The 18,639-nt window shown below is 47.2% G+C and overlaps 1 long non-coding RNA gene and 1 pseudogene across 1 annotated transcript in view; one reads left to right on the plus strand and one right to left on the minus strand.

Annotated features, from left to right (window-relative positions):
* The window catches only part of LOC144144841 (uncharacterized), a 30,030-nt pseudogene extending 20,875 nt beyond the window's left edge, over nucleotides 1-9,155 (plus strand).
* LOC144145541 (uncharacterized) overlaps nucleotides 1-18,639 on the minus strand; it is a 57,403-nt gene that overhangs the window by 28,307 nt on the left and 10,457 nt on the right. The gene's annotated exons all lie outside the window — the stretch shown is intronic.

An 18,639-nucleotide genomic window follows, 5' to 3' on the forward strand; every position in this document is an offset into this window, starting at 1 on the left:
TCGGAACACAGTGTAAACTTTCACAACGTTACCGTTCCTACTTCACAAGGTCGGCTTCAAACCAAACTGTATAGAAAATGTACAGACACGCGGAAGTATTTGCACTTCCAAAGTAGCCATGTCAAACACTGCAAGACAGCAATACCTTACAGTCAAGGCCACCCATTTAAGAGAATTTGCACAAAACAAGCCGACTTTGCCTCAAACTGCCAAGAATGTATGGCCGCCCTCCTGAATAAAAATACCTAAAAACAAGTTATCGACGACGCTATTCTACGAGCTAACCAATATTACCATAAAAAAATTCTTAAGAAAAAAGCCCCCAACGTTAATCCGCAAACAATGTTAGTTTCAACCCACTGAACCCTCCGCTCCAAAAGTATGAACCGAACTAAGAAAACATCGAAATATTATAATTCAAAGTGAACGCTTAAACAGCATTTTCTCCAAACCATCACGTGTTTTCTACTGGCGTAATAAGAATTTAGACGACCTTCTTACTAACTACCGTATCAACCGAACGAAACAACTGGTTGCATGCACTGTAATAAACCTCCGTGTAAAGTATGCCCACACATGACCACTACACAGCGTGCCACCAGCACATCTTCAGACTATTACGTAGATAGAAAAAGTAACTTTAACTGTGACTCCGCTAGAGTATTATACCTTCTAGGATGCACTGTTTGTAGGCAACAATATATCGGCCGAACTGAAACTCCCTTTCGGATATGGTTAAATATTCACCGCTCTAATAAAAACCATTGGCCGCGTATCCGCTCCTTTTGTTGCAAATGTCGTCAAAAGACGATAGGCTTTGTAGACATTTGTAAGAAAATGTCTCCTTTGCTTTCCCCCTGTCCTGTCATGCTGTTCCTGTTCCGTCGCGCTCATCCTAAGGTAAACATACCAAGGGTTGGCTCAAGGCGATTTGAATTTAACGCGTTCCACATCTAGAGGCGGGTTCCTCGATGCCAGCGCTGCAGTACGGTGGAGACGCGCGTGAATCGAGGCGGCCGACTTCAAGGTTTATAGAACCGCGTTGCCGTGCGCCACGTGCGTTCAAAGCATAACGTGAAACTCAGCTAGTGAAACCTTTCGTTGCTGTTGCCGCGTGATTTCTCATATGCCTCCAGGAGGTGGCGCGGGCAACAGCAGGCGGCGGTTTTCTGCAGTAGAAGTAGAATATCATTTGCTATCGAACTCCAAGGATCCAGGAATTTTTTTATTGAAGGAACACTGTAAATATTCCTTGTGTGCTACTTTCCTGGCTTATATTTCCGTAATGTCTCTTTCTTGTTCAACAAAGCTGACAAGTATGAACATATAAACCGGGATTAGACGTTTATATTTGGCTGTGAGTATATAAGACTATTGCGCAGTAAGCATTTTACTTTGTCTGGGTGGCTGAATTGAGTCACAGACAGATAGACGGACAAACCGACTAACTTACAGACAGACCAAAATGTCTGGGTTTAAGTAACCCAAGAAGAACTATCGCCATAAAAAGTTGTCCTGATTTGCCCCTGTCCAGACGTGTGAACGGACCCGGTCATGCATTACGGCTAATACGGCTAATGCGGTTTGTCCTTGAGAAGCAGGCAACGTTCACACTAAGAAATTGGGGAAATATTTGAAGAGTCCAACAGTCTTTGTACTCTAGTAGGCGTTGACCCAGTCCCCTCAAAAGCTGCTGGAAGTTGGAGGCAATGTTCGCTCCCCATGAGGAGGAAGTGCAAAACTGACCGCGTACTCTTCTTGTGGGGGGCGGAGTGCAGCCCCATTTCCGCTCCCGAACCAGGGAAGAGTAAACCTGCGCATCGTCTCCCCTCTGCAGTACGACGAGTAAAATTGCAATTTCATTCTTGTCCAGTGCGGGATTAAGCGTGGAGGGGCACTATTACCATTAATGTTTTATTTGCAAACGTACATATTATATAAAGCAGTTGCGTAACAAGCGTCTGATTACTTCCGCCGCGCATGCTAAACATGCAGGAATATGAATTCATGTAACGATTGCTCGCAGCGTTCAGTGAAATAAATGAAGGAAGCTTCACAAAACCAAAAAAACGCATTTCTCGATTTGGTTTTGTTCCTTTTGTTTTGTGTTTCTACTGTCATGGCCTTGTTATCGGCATCTAAAAAGTTGGCGGAGTATGCATCAAAAAAGGTGCGCACCACGGAGGAAACAATACTGCGCACCGATTTCAGTGGAGCTGCCGGCAATTTCGACTCACGCTGCGCGCGGCACTGTGCAGACCGAACATGCCTGCATGCGTAAAGGCCAGAATACATGGAGCGAATATGCGACGAAAAGACGACAAACAACGCCTGGCGGCGGAAAAAACTTCGTCCGCCGCCGATCTAGCTGGGTCAGAAAAGTTCGTCGGCGCCGGAGCGGCAACCCAAAGCAGCCAATCTACGGGCCGCTACGGACGGTCTCTTTTGAAGAGTTTGATAGACGTACGCTTTTCCCGCGCCTAGTCGAGTTAAAAACGGATTGTAAATCTGGGATAGATTCAGGAAAACGTTGTTGCGAAAGTTAAGTCCGCGCTCTTGTGGTAGCTTAAGCCGCAAGCGCGACACGGTCCAAAGCCAACAGCTGTGGCTTGTGTCGCCGAAATAAGCATGTACGACACCCTTTATTAGGGTAAATAAAAGAAATCCGGCTACATAACTTGTATTAACAGCAACGTGGGGCCCGTCAAGCAAGATTGGCGTGTAAGAAACAGGCGATACCACTGCGGGGCGATCTCAAATACAGCACAATATACGCAGACAGTCGTACTTATTCAGAACCAGGCTTTAAATCCCCTATTTTGCATTACAGCGCCCTCTGGCAAGGTAGAGTGGAGGTAGAATGCCGGTTCCATGTTCTTGTAGTCTCTGGTTCGAATCCACCCGGGGATGCTAGTTCTTTTTTTAGTGCATTTCGCGCTTTTGAGGACTGAAAACGCATATTTCACGAGAAGAAATGCCCTGAGTCACGCAGAATCGTCATATGACGTACAAACCAAGCGGGAAGCTTCTTCACTGGGTCTGTTTACTCAACGCCGACGTTGATTATGGGCATGGAGTTAGCCACGCCGAAAGCATCCCAGTGGTGTCTCGGCGGTGAACGCCGTGCCTTCGTAGTTCAGCCCAATCATATAGGAAAGAGAAGCTGGGCGGATTGTCCGCCGCGTGAACTTCGTCGAGAAAGTTCGCTCCATTTATTTTGGCCTTAAGACGTCGGCGGCAGTCGCGACGATCTCTCGCGTCTACGGTGAAAACCGACAAAGGCGGTGTACTCTCCAAGATCGGGCGGGCGAGTGACTGATCGGGCCAGACCTTGATATGCCGCCAACCCTGAATACAGGGATGCGCTTCGTAAACAATCTGCTACGCACGAAGTGGACTTTCAAACGTACGCTTCATGCAACATGGGAAGTTGGTCCTCCTACCCTTATCGTCATAGTTCCTTCGACACACTACGCCGCGTGGTCGCTAACTGCTTGCCTGCCTGTGTATCAGCTCTACACCATGAACACTAGAGCAAGCCGTATACTCGTTCGTTCGTTTGTGCGTGCGTGCGTGCGTGCGTGCGTGCGTTGAACTAGTTCCTCTTTCGGACGATCATCATAGCGGCGGCGGCCCGGAGTCCGATACCGTGACTATGTGCACTGTGTAGCGATGCGCGCCTTATTGGCCGGACTGTATTCGTGGCCTTCGCAAGCTTTGCGTCTTAATCTTGGTATCTTTCGCTGCTATGACGACCTTAGATTTGCCTACGAAGAAATGCTGGTGGGAAGTAGAGGTAAGCCATTAGTGAACCTCGTCTTCTTGTCTTCTGTATTTTACGAAGCAGAGTTGCTCTCTCACTTCGGTCCGCCGAAACGGTTAGTCCTAACGTTTTCGTGTCTCATTTTAATCGTTGCGTAGATTTGAAGGGCGGCTTTTGTACCCGTGTGCAAACAGCATCAGCTCTTGCATCATTTCAATATTTTGTTTCGTGAAGTTTTAGTGTCCTAGCCGAATGTTTTCGCTGGTAGGAATCACGGGCGCCGGAATAGTGGCAGCGTTACCCTGCACTCTTCGCTCGGCGGCTGGGGTAGAGTGGCTGCCGTGCAGTGGCTGTGGCTACCTGCACGGGTCCAAAGAATTGCGTACAGTAACCTGAGTGATAGGAGCGCGTGCAGCACGTGGCAGTCACTAAAATTAGAACCGCCGTGTGTACAGCAGCAGACTGAAAGTCTGTCCATGCAGGTTTTTTGCGTTTTGATTGAGGGCACGATGGATGGAAACAGGACTGTTCGGGGAGTACGCCCCGAACTGTTTAGGGGTAACTACAGCGTTTACGGTGATGAGCGACGCGAAAAATCTCACTCAATAGGTACAGTAAAAAAGTATTGTGGGCGACACAGACAAGCGAAAAAAATTTACACAGGCCGCCGGTGGCGGTGACTGCGGCAAGCGACGGGCCGTCGCCGTCGCGGGCTTTTTTCCGGCCAGAAGCAGCCCATAAGCAAGTGGCAGCGATGATGACGACGGAGGGCATTGGCGGCAATGCATGATTTGTTTCGCTTGTCGCTGTCGCCCACACTGTTTGTGTTACCCATTACGTTAAGTTTCTGGCCTCGCCTGTCGCCGTCGCTGCATGTGGTTACCCATTTAATGTTAGAGCGTTCTGATTGTTCAATAACGAGCCTATTGGTTCTCATCGAATGTTGCGATCTTCAGCGTGTATGCAACAAAGCGTACTCGAGAACGAAGAAAACAGCAGCTATGTGACCACCAGCAACTTTTCCGCACTTAACTTGTGAACGTATAATGGGCCATGCGTTTCAGTCGGCCCAGGATGGCAAAATTCAATGCAAATAATCAGGGAATATACCATTACACAGAGTTATCTGTACTTAAATTTTGTGCGATCTCTTTATACCGGGAACGATAGTGGGGTAAACAATAGAAGGTACGGATACGTAAATATAAAAGAACTAATGGGTCTGTCGGGTAGTGCATATGCAGACAGAGCTGCAAGGCACGCTGTCTGACATAACGTTGACCAAATGGCACAAGGAGGGTGGCTGCATCCAAGGTCACCGCACATTCGCATCTAGAATGGTGACTGCGCCAACCAATATTTCATTCCAATACGGGTCCACTGCGTGTTCTAGGCGCAAAAACTAAGCTATCACCCAAGAAACTTCATTTAACCCTGTTGAACCTCGTGAATTTGTTTTCATTGTAAAACTTATCTTTGCTGTCCCGCTCCTGCTCTAAATGAAGGAACCAGGGGAAGACGGTACTTGCCCAAATATTTGTTTCAGAGAGAGAGAGGGAGCCCCGAGGCTTCATAATGAGTGGCCGTCGCATTCGAGACATTTCTCCTCACAGCCGTGCACATCGTGGATGGGTTCCCTTTCTTGCTGTCTATGTTTTGGCTGTTTGGCGCTTCAAAGGTGAAGCGCACCTTTCTTGCTTCTGGAGAAGTTATTTTTTCTGCTAAAGCCCAGTGGCCTGGTCCATACAGTTCTGAACGTAGCCACCAACATTATGAAGCAGTCAGCCCGGACGTGTTTGTTTTAATACCAAGTTATGCCTTCTTAAATCTTACTAGCGCATCCTCATTTGAGAACCACTCATACTAAAAATTGGCGTATTCATGGGAGGTTGTGGCCGTTACTACACCAGGGTGGCCAATCCTGCTCTGGTGAGGGAGTGCATTACCGGCAATGGTCGCCGGGGTCAGGCCGCACCCCAGCCCCTTTGTGCAATTCCATCAATACGCGGATTTTTTTTAATCCGGTGGGAATTGTCCGGCACCGGGATTCGAACCGCTGAAGAAGAAAGTGTATGACAGCTGCATCTTACCGGTACTCGCCTACGGGGCAGAAACTTGGATGCTCACTAAAAGGGTTCAACTTAAATTGAGAACGACTCAGCGGGCAATGGAGCGGAAAATGATAGGTGTAACATTAAGGGACAAGAAGAGAGCGGAGTGGGTCAGAGAGCAAACTGGTGTTAAAGACATATTAGTAGAAATTAAGAAGAAGAAATGGACGTGGGCAGGGCATGTAATGCGAAGGCAAGATAACCGCTGGTCATTAAGGGTAACAGAGTGGATCCCTAGAGAAGGCAAGCGTTGCAGGGGCGGTAGAAAGTGAGATGGGCAGATGAGATCAAGAAGTTTGCGGGGATAAATTGGTCACAGTTGGCACAGGACCGAGGTAATTGGAGAATAATGGGAGAGGCCTTTGCCCTGCAGTGGGCGTAGATAGGCTGGTGATGATGATGATGATGATGATGATACAAAAAACTCAGTGGCAATGTTTCCTCCAGTTTGCTGTTGTCCCACCAACCACTACCATCTGCGGTTTCCTATTGTCCCACCATCTGTTGCAGAGTTTCTGTGTCACTGCCTTTCTATATTTACGTTGATAGCACCTTGTAGTGCGTTAACAGTAATCCAAGCTGAATTGTTTTAGTCCCAGATTTCGTTTCGCAAATTTATTTGTGAATGTTTTTAGTGTGTCCTAGATAAGGGCTGGCTTTCTAGTGTGTATGAAGCACTCACTGACATTGTGTTGGAACGGAACAAAAACGAAAAACGAAAAAAAACAATACTTTTGACCTTAAGGAAAACGTAACCAAAGCGTTATATATTAGTTTGTTCAGAAGTGACACCGAAATATTTTAATGGTTTTTCGTTCACGGGAAGTGTCTGCACGGTCCCAAGAAATTGACGGTCACGGCAGCGTAGTCCCCTTTGTACGTCCACATCGCCTCGCTAGCACCATCATGTTGAGTTCCGGCAGTATCATTTGCCTTCTCAACAGTGCGGTGGATTGGTGTCTGCACCATCGACAGCTTGAAAAATAGTTACTGCGCATGCGCGAGCAAGTTTATTTGCCGCCCGATAGCTTCGACCATAGACTAGCAGGCAAACTACTTTTTTTCCATTCACCACTAATGCCTGCCTTCTTTATTTCGTTTTTCCTGTTCAGTGGAACATGCAAAGAGGAGGCGGGACATTCCTACAGTGTGTTTCGTTACCGACTTTTTACTACTGACTCCAAGCGAACACTGCTGATGTTCGGCCAGCTCCCAAGTGCCACGTAACAACGTTTACAGCTAGTTCAGATAGGACGCGACAGAACAAATGGTTCTCGACGGTATTTCCGGTATGACAGCGTCTCAAAGACATCGACATTCCAGATTGAGGACTGCCAGTACATTGTGTCGGGCGACCGCGGTGGGAATCTCGAGCGTCATTTGAATCGACGCCACAAGGAAGTGTACGACACCATTCAGGCCGACAAAGCCCACTCTACAACGTGTGTTGCGTCGGACGAGGCGGAAAGCTTTCCTGGGGCAAATCACAGAAACTTTGACCACGGCCTCCGCGATCGGCTGCCGGCGGCGCGAACCGTTGCTCGGGACGGCCGGAGCAATGGCCCGCCGCCGGCAGCCGATCGCGGAGGCCGTGCTTTGACATACAGAACATGCGTAAATCCATTTCGTCGAAGTGTGTTTCGCTTGAAATAACAGACGACAGCATCATGAATAGCTGCGTTGAACTAGTCACATAAAACAGTCACCCATTTCGGCTAATTGATGACTGCGGCTTTCGGAAAATAATCGATTCTGTCCTCACAGCGCTCAATGCTGCGCCAGCCATCACAGCAGAGACTGTAAAGAACAGGGTCCAGGAAGAAGCATAAAGCCAGCGAGAAGAAATCTCGCAGTCGCTCAAAAATTAGACGTTTTCTTTAAAAATCGACAGCGCGTCGCGAATTGACGGGGCTCTCCTTGGCATCAATGCAAGGTATGCCAAACATGGAAAACTAATTCTTCAACCATTGGCCATGAAGAAGCTTTAAGATAGGCACACTGTTGAGCAACTGACATCACAGGTGAAAAACACTCTGTCTCGCTACGACCTCCTTGTCACCCAGGGGAACAGTGTCACAACTGACAACGCTGCGAACGTGCTAAAGGCTGCTCGCCTTCTCAGTGAAACAGACGATGAATCCGACGCTTCCAGTTCAGACGAGGAGGACGATAGCGGCTACCCTGAATTTGGATATTGCGCCTCTCTGCTTTACGACTAAGAAGACGCCGAGTGCCTTGGTCTCGATGGATTCGATTTTCCGTTAGGCATCAGGTGTGCTGCGCACACGCTGCAACTGGCACTCAGCGATTCTCTTAAGGACTCCGGTTCAAACATCCTCTTTGCACAGTATCGCGCACTTGTGAAGAAACTGCGCGTAGAAAGTGCAATGGGCTTGATAAGAACGCTAGGGCTAAGGAAGCGTGTTATTGATTGTCCGACACGCTGGATGTCTACATTGAACTTGTTGACCAGGTTCACTGAAGTGAAGCACTTCGCTAAAGACTTCGTTTCACGCGAACAGACAAGTTGGACTGACAGCATGTGGGCAAAAGTAAACGTGCTGATGCAATCCCTTCAGCCAGCACAAGAATCCACGAAGGTGCTTCAGGCAGAACAACTGACAATCGAAGATTTCGATTGTGCTTCGCTGACGTGTTTCATGAAGACATCAGCGATACCGTCGCCACTGGTACGGGCCCTGGTTCAGTCTATGAAGAAACGAGAACGAAATCTCTGCAGTACGAATATCTTTGTGCTTCATTGTACACGGGCCACCGCTATCGCCATCTTCTGACATCTGATCAAAACTTTCAAGCGAAGATGCATCTGTGCAAAACCTGGAAGCGAATCACAGCCTTCACAGGCCTTCAGCAGAAATGTAGCAGCTGCATTTCAGAGAGCCCCGCTGCACCACTTCTGAAGAACCGGAAGACGCCCTCGAAGCGTTTCTGAAAACTAAGGAAGCTGAGGCTGGCAATGAATGGCGTTTGACAAGTGAGCCGGGATTAGCGGACATGGTACTTTTGCTAGAAATGCTGGACAAAGTGCCGCGCCTTTCAAGAAGCACAATCATGTTAAAAATTTTAGGAAGAGCGCAAAGATCGGCAACCGGAACTATACATGTTAGCAGAAGTGGCTCTTGGTGTGCCAGCCACACAAGTAACTGTGGAGAGGGCATTTTCGGCACTGAAGTTTGTTTGTTTTGTCGGATCAGCGGTCTCGATTGTCGATTGGTATACTCGATGACCTGCTGCTTCTGAAACCGTGCTCACTCCCTTAAAGATAATGAGGGATTCAAATATGAGGGAAAATAAATACTAAGTTTTTGTTGTTACTTTGCGTCGCAGTTTCTTGCAGAGTCCCTCCTAAACATATTGCAGTTTTGGGAAGTACACCCAATTATGAAGTTCCTAATAAATAAATTCTGAGTTAATATTTAAAATTTTATTAAGATTTCTATTACTATTTATTTTATAAAAACCATTAGGAACCGTTACAGGCCATTTTTTTTTGTTCCGGAACAGGAATGGAATGGAACTTTTTCTGTGCAACGAAACAAAAAACGGAACGAATAACATTTCGTTCTGACACCTTGCTCACGGATGTACTAAGGCCATTTTGTTGTATTTCAATACTGTTAACTAGTCTTCCACTGCTGCATTTCTGCTGATTCTTTTCGGGCTAATACCAGTACCTTTATATTTGTGGGTGTTAATGTCATTTTTATTTTCTTATTGTATTTTTTGTTTTTCAGTGTTTTCAGTTGATTTGCTGCATTTTTGTTTGTGAATTTTTCTTGAATATCTCTTCAATAGGAGCTACGTAGCCTTGTTCATTGATGTGGAGTAGTTACCGTTTTTTCTGCTGACATCTTTTAATTCCAAATAAATTGCTTTTTGTGTGAAATTGTGAATTTTCTTTGAATGTGCGTATTTTCTTTGAAAGTAAAGTGTGAGCTCGTTATTCTTTTTTCATGTTTCAAAATAGCTTGTCCTTTGCTGTTTGCTGGTTAGTTTGTTAGTGTCTACAGTATCATCGTGGGGAGGGGAGAGAGGGTTAGTAGTAGGCGGAGCGAGAACACGCGGCCTGGCGGGGAACAGCAGAACGCTCTTGGGGCGTAAGGGGATGCCTGCAAGGGAGAGTAGTCGTACCCTTCTGCAGTATCCGGGAAGGCCGCAGCCAATAGAGCTTATTCACGCCTAAAGGGACTGAGGGAACGCTGCCTTGGAGATGGCATTGCTATTTCCATACAGGGTTCGCGTACTCTGCCTCGGAAGCAGAGAGTAAATATCAAGAGAAGTATTTTGTACCAGCGCTTGCTTGTAGTCTTCGTCTCGTCCCTGTTCTTTTTAGCGCTGTCTTGCTCATGGATTACCAACTGGCCGGAACCCGCACGCTTTTAAAGGGACACTGAAGTGAATTTGTCAAGCTCCCGTTTTTGCTTGCACTGCGTAGACTGGCTCAAATTAGCACACTTTTCATCGTTTATTCGGTTGACAAATCGGTAATTATTTTACAAAGCGCGAAAGAAGAAAAACTACTATGCGCGGTTTGCGGCGGCCGCACCAACTAAAGCTGTGACGTTAGGAGGAGCGGGCACCGTGATTGGACGATGCCCAAGGTGAGCAACCAAACAAGTTTCGGTTTCGTTTTCGGTTCTGTAAAACACAACCGTTGGCGTTGTTGGATGGGCATTCTCAATAGCTCAGTAATCATCGTACCGCGCTACTGCTATGTTGTCAGCTGTAAAAATGCATAAAGATAAGCCTCCTAGGACGGATTGGAATCGTAGCATTCACTAGCCGAAACCTACGCAGTGCATGAACGCCCTCCGCGTACCCGCAGACGCCCAAATGTCATGCGCTTTTCCCCCATATTTGGAGCTTGCCTCCCTCATGCCTGTGTCGTAAATAGCGTGTTCGCACCAGGCCAACGGTCTGTTCATTCTGGCCTGTGCCCACTGCCTGCAAGCAGTCGGTGCTTAAGGCAACATCACGCCAACGAGAACTCGCTAGCGCGCCAGTGCCAGCCTGCACGCGTTTTGTGAACTAGTTCGTGGAGCCATGAACGTTGCTGCCCAAAAAAAAGGTGAACTCAATATAGAAAACTTTGGCGGAAAACGAAAAAGTTAACTTAACTTACGAAAAAAAAGCACGTACCCGCGGGGAGTCGAACTCGTGACTCGCAAAATACTTGCGGTGGCAAACCTAGAAACGCAGACCACTCGGCCACGGAGCGGGCTCCGCTGACATTGGTAATATAGGGTATATATTGTACAAACAGTTTATACTTTTATTTAGTTTTGACATTTCAAGCAGCTTAGGTGACTATTTGTTGTATTGCGCTCGTGCAGTAAGCGTCGCCCGAGTTTCCACAATAGCTCACTTCTAGCAATTGCATTTCGTAGACGGAAAATCGTTCGCAGATGCGTAGTCATGCTGCTGACCGCTGTGCTTGTTCGCCCAGCGCAAAAAAAGTGCTTCCCGCACCCTAGTTTTACGCTGTACGGTAAAAATATCAGTTGATTTTATTTCCTTAGTACCTATATTGACTTCGCTGACTCTTCTCCCGCCTTCAAGAGGCCTTATGTTTTCCTACTGGCATACCAGTCAGCGAAGCGTCGCATGTGCGCTTGTGCCGCGCTTGTATAAAGCGACCTTGACTTGGAGCTAGATACAGTGTACAAACTAACCAAGTAAAGAAAGGCAAATTCTACCATTCACAAGCGTGTCCTGGCTTCGTTTCAACTGAGCGAACGAATTGCGACGACCCGTCGGCGGCCGGCGGACGAAACGCTGGGCCGACTGACTCTGTCTGAAGGCCGGGGAGCCGTGCAGTAGCGCAGCCAATAGCCAGCTTATCCCCTCCTGACGTCACACGAAATCGCCGCAGAAAATGGGCGAGCGTAAAGAGAGGAGGACAGCATTTTCGAATTAATTTTTCTACTAAATAAAATCTCGTAAACGCGACCAGGGTGGTCGAAACATGGCCTGGGGACTCCGGACTACAATTTGCGAAAGTAATCCCGCAATGTTTACATATCACTTCAGTGTCCATTTAAGAGTATTTCGCCTCTTGCTTTGACGGCAACGCGTCACTCCTGGGGAGAATAGCCAAATGCTTCAAAAGGAAGTAAAATATGGGACAAAATGTTTTACTCCTATACAGAGTGCCTAGGAATTCTCGACTTCTTAGTTTGTTCCCCCGCGGTGTTTGTTCCTTAGTTTGTTCCTTAGTTTGTTCCTGAGCCACCCGCCGCGGTGGCTCAGTGGCTAAGGCGTTGCGCTGCTGAGCACGAGGTCGCGGGTTCGATTCCCGGCCGCGGCGGCCGCTTTTCTGATGGAGGCGAAAAGCAAAAACGCCCGTGTGTACGAGATTTCGGCGCACGTTAAAGATCCCCAGGTGGTCAAAATTAATCCGGAGCCCTCCACTACGGCGCGCCTCATCGCCTGCGTTGCGTCGGCGCGTTAAACCCCCACAATCAATCAATCAGTTTGTTCCCCCCCCCCACCCCTTAGCAACCTTTACCCTTTGTGATCTATGAGTCCTACCTATTTCCTGTTTGGTTGCTAGCTCACTGTTCAATGCTCTTTTTTGCACCGTATATATTCTTTCTATCCCGGGGTGGGGAATGGGGCACACGCAAAATAAAGCATTCGTTAATGCCGTTAGGAATCCGTCCGAACCGGTCTCCCCGCCCACTGAACACGTTATTGTTTCTTTTCCTTCCTTTCTCAAACCGCGATTGTCCAGTATTCCACAATGTCTGAACTTGCAGCCGACGCCACGGGCGTTTCCACGTCGTCGTGCAATCTTGAGGGCTGTCTTGTTATTACAGCCCTTTTCTCTCTCTCTCTCTCTCTCTCTCTCTCTCTCTCTCGTTTTTTTGCTGGTGTTGGACCGCGGGCATAGCCCGAATGTAAGCATACCCTCCGTTTTCGAAACGTCTTCATCTCCTTCTCACAGTTTTCTGCAAAGCTATATCAGAATATCGCTTGAAATGGTTGTCACAACAAAATCATGTAACTGTACTCTGATGAAGGCAAGTCCCATTGCCGCTACGTAAGTAAACCTTTGTCATTGCTCTTGCTGTCATGCTGTGTATCCGACTTGTTACTTATGCAATTTCTGCGCACTTTGTGAGTTTTATCTTTCTCTCTCACTCTCTTTCTCTCTCTCTCAATATATATATATATATATATAAATAACACAGAAATAAGGGTTGGCAGTCAAGAAAACCTCGGAAAGCAAAGGGAAGGTTGTGGTAGGTCATTGAAAGAGATAAACAATTTGGAAAAAAAGAAAGAAAGCGGAGAAAAAATGCCCGCCAGGTGGGATCCGAAACCACAACGTCCAGAATACTGGTCTGGTGCGATAACCACTACGCTACCGGCGGGGCGAGTTCCCCCCCCCCCCGCTTTCTGGGGTATTTATACCAATGTAATTTTTTCCTGTGCTTGGGGGTGGTAGCCAGCGCCACTCTGACTTCTCGGGGTGAAGGGTACCTTCTTTTTAATCCCCGCGCATTGACTCGAGTGTCTACGACATGTCGAGAGTGGTCAACCAGCGTTGAACCCTCTTATGCTCACTATGGCACCAAGACTGCCAGAACAGAGGCCCTCGCTATGCAAGTAGCGAATCAGATTAGGAAATAAGGGCTCGTAGAAATAACACAGAAATAAGGGTTGGCAGTCAAGAAAACGTCGGAAAGCAAAGGGAAGGTTCTGGTAGGTCATTGAAACAGATAAAGATTTCGGAAAGAAAGAAAGAAAGCGGAGAAAAAAATCGTGGGTTCGGATCCCACCTTGCTGGCATTTTTTCACCGCTTTCTTTCTTTCTCTCCAAATTCTTTATTTGTTCCAATGACCTACCGCAACCTTCCCTTTGCTTTCCGACGTTTTCTTGACTGCCGACCTTTATTTATGTGTTATTTCTACGAGCCCTCATTTCCTATTCTGATTCGCTACATGCATAGCGAGGGCCTCTGTTCTGGCAGTCTTGGTGCCATATGGAGCTTAAGAGGATTCAACGCTAATTGACCACTCTCGACATGTCGTAGACACTCGAGTCATGGCGCGGGTATTAAAAAGAACGTCCCCTTCACCTCGAGAAGTCATAGTGGCGCTAGCTACCACCCCCAAGCACAGGAAAAAATTACATTGGTATAAATACCCCAGAAAGCGGGGGCGAAAATCGCCGGCCGGTAGCGTAGTGGTTATCGCACCAGACCGGTATTCTGGAGGACATAGGTTCGGATCCCAACTGGCCTGCATTTTTTCTCCGCTTTCTTTCTTTGTTTGCAAATTCTTTATCTGTTTCAATGACCTAAAACAACCTTCCCTTTGCTTTCTGAGGTTTTCTTGACTGCCAACTCTTATTTCTGTGCTATTTTCAACGAGCCCCTCATTTCCTATTCTGATTCACTACATGCATAGCGAGGGCCTCAGTTCTGGCAGTCTTGGTGCCATAGGGAGCTTAAGAGGGTTCAACGCTAAATGACTACTCTCGACATGTCGTAGACACTCGAGTTACTGCGCGGGTATTAAAAAGAACGTCCCCTTCACCTCGAGAAGTCATAGTGGCGCTAGCTACCACCCCGAAGCACAGGAAAAAATTACATTGGTATAAATACCCCAGAAAGAGGGGGCGAAAATCGCCGGCCGGTAGCGTAGTCGTTATCGCAACAGACCGGTATTCTGGAGGACGTAGGTTCGGATCCCAACTGGCCTGCATTTTTTCTCCGCTTTCTTTCTTTGTTTGCAAATTCTTTATCTGTTTCAATGACCTAAAACAACCTTCCCTTTGCTTTCTGAGGTTTTCGTGACTGCCAACTCTTATTTCTGTGCTATTTTCAACGAGCCCCTCATTTCCTATTCTGATTCACTACATGCATAGCGAGGGCCTCAGTTCTGGCAGTCTTGGTGCCATACGAAGCTTAAGAGGGTTCAACGCTGGTCGACCACTCTCGACATGTCGTAGACACTCGAGTCACGGCCCGGGGGTTAAAAAGAAGGTCCCCTTCACCCCGAATAGTCAGAGTGGCGCTTGCTACCACCCCCAACCACATGAAACAAAAATACGTAAAAATAAATACCCCTGAAAGTGGAGGGGAAAATCGCCCCGCCGGTAGCGTAGTGGTTATCGCACCTACCGGTATTCTGGAGGTCGCGGGTTCGGATCCCACCTGGCGGGCATTATTTCTCCTCTTTTTTTCTTTCTTTCTTTCCAATTTCTTATCTATTTCAATGACCTATCACAACCTCCCCTTTGCTTTCCTAGGTTTTTCTTGACTGTCAACTCTTATTTCTGTGCTATGTTCCACGAGCCCCTCATTTCCTATTCTGATTCGCTCCATGCATAGCGAAGGCCTCGGTTCTGGCAATCTTAGTGCCATAGAAAGCTTAAGAGGGTTCTACGCTGGTCGACCACTCTCGACATATCGTAGACACTCGAGTCACGGCCCGGGGGCTCAAAAGAAGGTCCCCTTCACCCCGAGTAGTCAAAGTGGCACTGGCTACCTCCCCCAAGAACAGGAAACAAAAATACGTAAACATAAATACCCCAGAAAGTGGAGGGGAAAATCGCCCCTCCGGTAGCGTAGTGGTTATCGCAAAGGAACGATATTCTGAAGGTCGTGGGTTCGGATCCCACCTTTCAGGCATTTTTTCTCCACTTCCTTTCTTTCTTTCCAAATTCTTTATCTGTTTTAATGACCTACCACATCCTCCCCTTTGCTTTCCAAGGTTTTCTTCACTGCCAACTCTTATTTATGCGCTATTTTCAACGAGCCCCTCATTTTCTATTCTGATTCGCTACATGCATAGCGTGGGCCATGGTTCTGGCAGTCTTGGTGCCACAGGAAGCTTAAGGGGGTTCAACGCTGGTCGACCACTCTCAACATGTCGTAGACACTCGAGTGACGTCCTGGGGGTTAAAAAGAAGGTCCCCTTCACCCCGAGTAGTCACAGGTGCGCTGGCTACCACCCCCCAGCACAGGAAACAAAAATACGTAAACATAAATACTCCAGAAAGTGTAGGGGAAAATCGCCAAACCGGTAGCGTAGTGGTTATCGCACCAGACCGGTATTCTCGAGGTCGTGGGTTCGGATCCCACCTGGCGGGGATTTTTTGTCCACTTTCTGTCTTTCATTTCAAATTTTTTATCTGTTTCAATGACCTACCACAACTTCCCCTTTGCTTTCCGAGGCTTTCTTGACTGCCAACTCTTATTTCTGCGCTATTTATATAATAATCACCATCATCATCATCACCAGCCTATCTACGCCCACTGCAGGGCAAAGGCCTCTCCCATTATTCTCCAACTACCTCGGTCCTCTGCCAACTGTGACCAATTTATCCCCGCAAACTTCTTGATCTCATCTGCCCATCTCACTTTCTACCGCCCCCTGCAACGCTTGCCTTCTCTAGGGATCCACTCTGTTACCCTTAATGACCAGCGGTTATCTTGCCTTCGCATTACATGCCCTGCCCACGCCCATTTCTTCTTCTTAATTTCTACTAATATGTCTTTAACACCAATTTGCTCCCTGACCCACTCCGCTCTCTTCTTGTCCCTTAATGTTACACCTATCATTTTCCGCTCCATTGCCCGCTGAGTCGTTCTCAATTTAAGTTGAACCCTCTTAGTAAGCCTCCAAGTTTCTGCCCCGTAGGTGAGTACCGGTAAGATGCAGCAGTCATACACTTTCTTCTTCAGCAACAATGGTAGGCTGCTATTCATTATCTGAGAATGTCTGCCATATGCACCCCACCCCATTCCGATCCTTCTAATTATCTCTGCCTTATGGTTGGGATCTGGGGTCACCACTTGGCCTAAGTAGATATATTCGCTTACCACTTCCGCTACCTCGCCACCTATCTCAAACTGCTTTGCTGTCCCGAGGTTATTGATCATTACTTTAGTTTTCTGCATATTAATTTTCAGGCCCACGGTTCTACTCTATTCGTCCAGTGCGGAAAGCATGCTTTGCAATTCGTCCCCCGAGTTACTTAGCAAGGCAACGTCATCAGCAAATCTGAGGTTACTGAGGTATTCTCCATTAACTCTTACTCACACCTGTTCCCAATCCAACGTTCTGAATACTTCTTGTAAGTATGCTGTGAATAACATTGGAGAGATTGTGTCTCCTTGTCTGACACCCTTCCTTATAGATATTTTACTGCTCTCCCTATGGAGGATGATGGTAGCTGTAGACCCATTGTAGATATCTTCTAGTATTCTTACATAATGCTCATCTACCCCCCTGATTCCGTAATGCCTGAATGACTGCTACGGTTTCGACCGAGTCAAATGCTTTCTCATAATCTATGAAGGCTATATATAGGGGTTCAGTATACTCAGCGCACTTCTCTATCACCTGATTGATCGTGCGAATATGGTCCATTGTTGAATAACCTTTACGGAACCCTGCTTGTTCTTTAGGTTGACTGAAATTTAAGGTTGCAGAGATTCGGTTAGCGATTACCTTGGTAAATACTTTGTAGACGACTGACAGTAAGCTGATCGTCCTGTAATTTTTCAAGTCCTTCATGTCGCCTTTCTTATGTATTAGGATGATGTTCGCGTTCTTCCAAGATTCCGGTACCATTGCGGCCATTAGACATTGTGTATACAGGTCTGCCAGTTTTTCGAGTACAATTTCTCCGCCATCCTTCAAGAGGTCTGCTGTTATCTGATCCTCACCAGTTGCTTTGCCCCCTTTCATTTCTTTCAAAGCCTTCCTTACTTCTTCGGTCGTTAGTGGTGGGATGTCTATCTCCTCTGAAATACTGTCTCGCTCGGCATTATCCTGTATGACCCGCCTGCTGTGCAGATCCCTATAGAACTCATCGGCCACTGTGACTTTTTTATCCCTATTTGTGATGACATTGCCTTGCTTACCCTTAAGTGCATACATCTGATTTTCTCTTCACATCTGACGTCTCTTCACTGCTTTCAGGCTACCTCCGTTCTTTACAGCGTATTCGATCCTCTCCATTTTATACTTCCGTATGTCAGCTGTCTTACGCTTATTGATTAACTTCGAGAGCTCGGCTAGTTCTATTCTGTCAGCTGCGGTGGAGATTCTCATAGTTTGCTGTTTTCTGATTAGATCTTTCGTCTCCTGTGAAGGTTTACGAGTAGCCTGTCTAGCCATAGTGCCCCCGACTTCTACTGCACACTCCGTGATAACGCGTGTAAGGTTGTCGCTGGCTTCCTGTGTCGTAAGCTCGGCTTCCTCGTTAAGGGCGGAATATCGGTTCTGCAGCGCGATCCTGAATTATTCTAGTTTACGTCTTACTGTTAGCTCATTTATCGGCTTCTTTCGTACTAGCTTGTTGCGGTCCCTCCTCAAATCTAGCCTAATTCGAGATCTTACCATACGGTGGCCACTACACCTTACCCTTCCGAGCACTTCCACATAGTGCACGACGCCAGAGTTATCGCATAATATGAACTCTATTTCATTTTTTTTGTGCTCCCCATTCGGGCTCCTCCAGGTCCACTTCCGACTCTCCCGTTTACAGAAGAAGGTATTCATTATGCGTAGGTTATTCCGTTCTGCAAACTCAACTAGTAGGTCCCCCCTGCTATTTCTAGAGCCCAGACCATAGTTCCCAATTGCTTTGTCTCCACCCTGATTCTTGACTACTTTAGCATTGAAGTCCTCCATAACTACAGTATACTGTGTTTTTACTTGAGCCATTGCCGATTCCACATCTTCATAGAAGCGTTCCACTACTTGGTCGTCGTGGCTGGATGT

The sequence above is a fragment of the Haemaphysalis longicornis genome, unplaced genomic scaffold (genome assembly GCF_048455015.1).
Source record: "Haemaphysalis longicornis isolate Haplotype H1 unplaced genomic scaffold, Haemaphysalis longicornis Haplotype H1 scaffold_7, whole genome shotgun sequence".
NCBI classification, from domain to species: Eukaryota; Metazoa; Arthropoda; class Arachnida; order Ixodida; family Ixodidae; genus Haemaphysalis; species Haemaphysalis longicornis.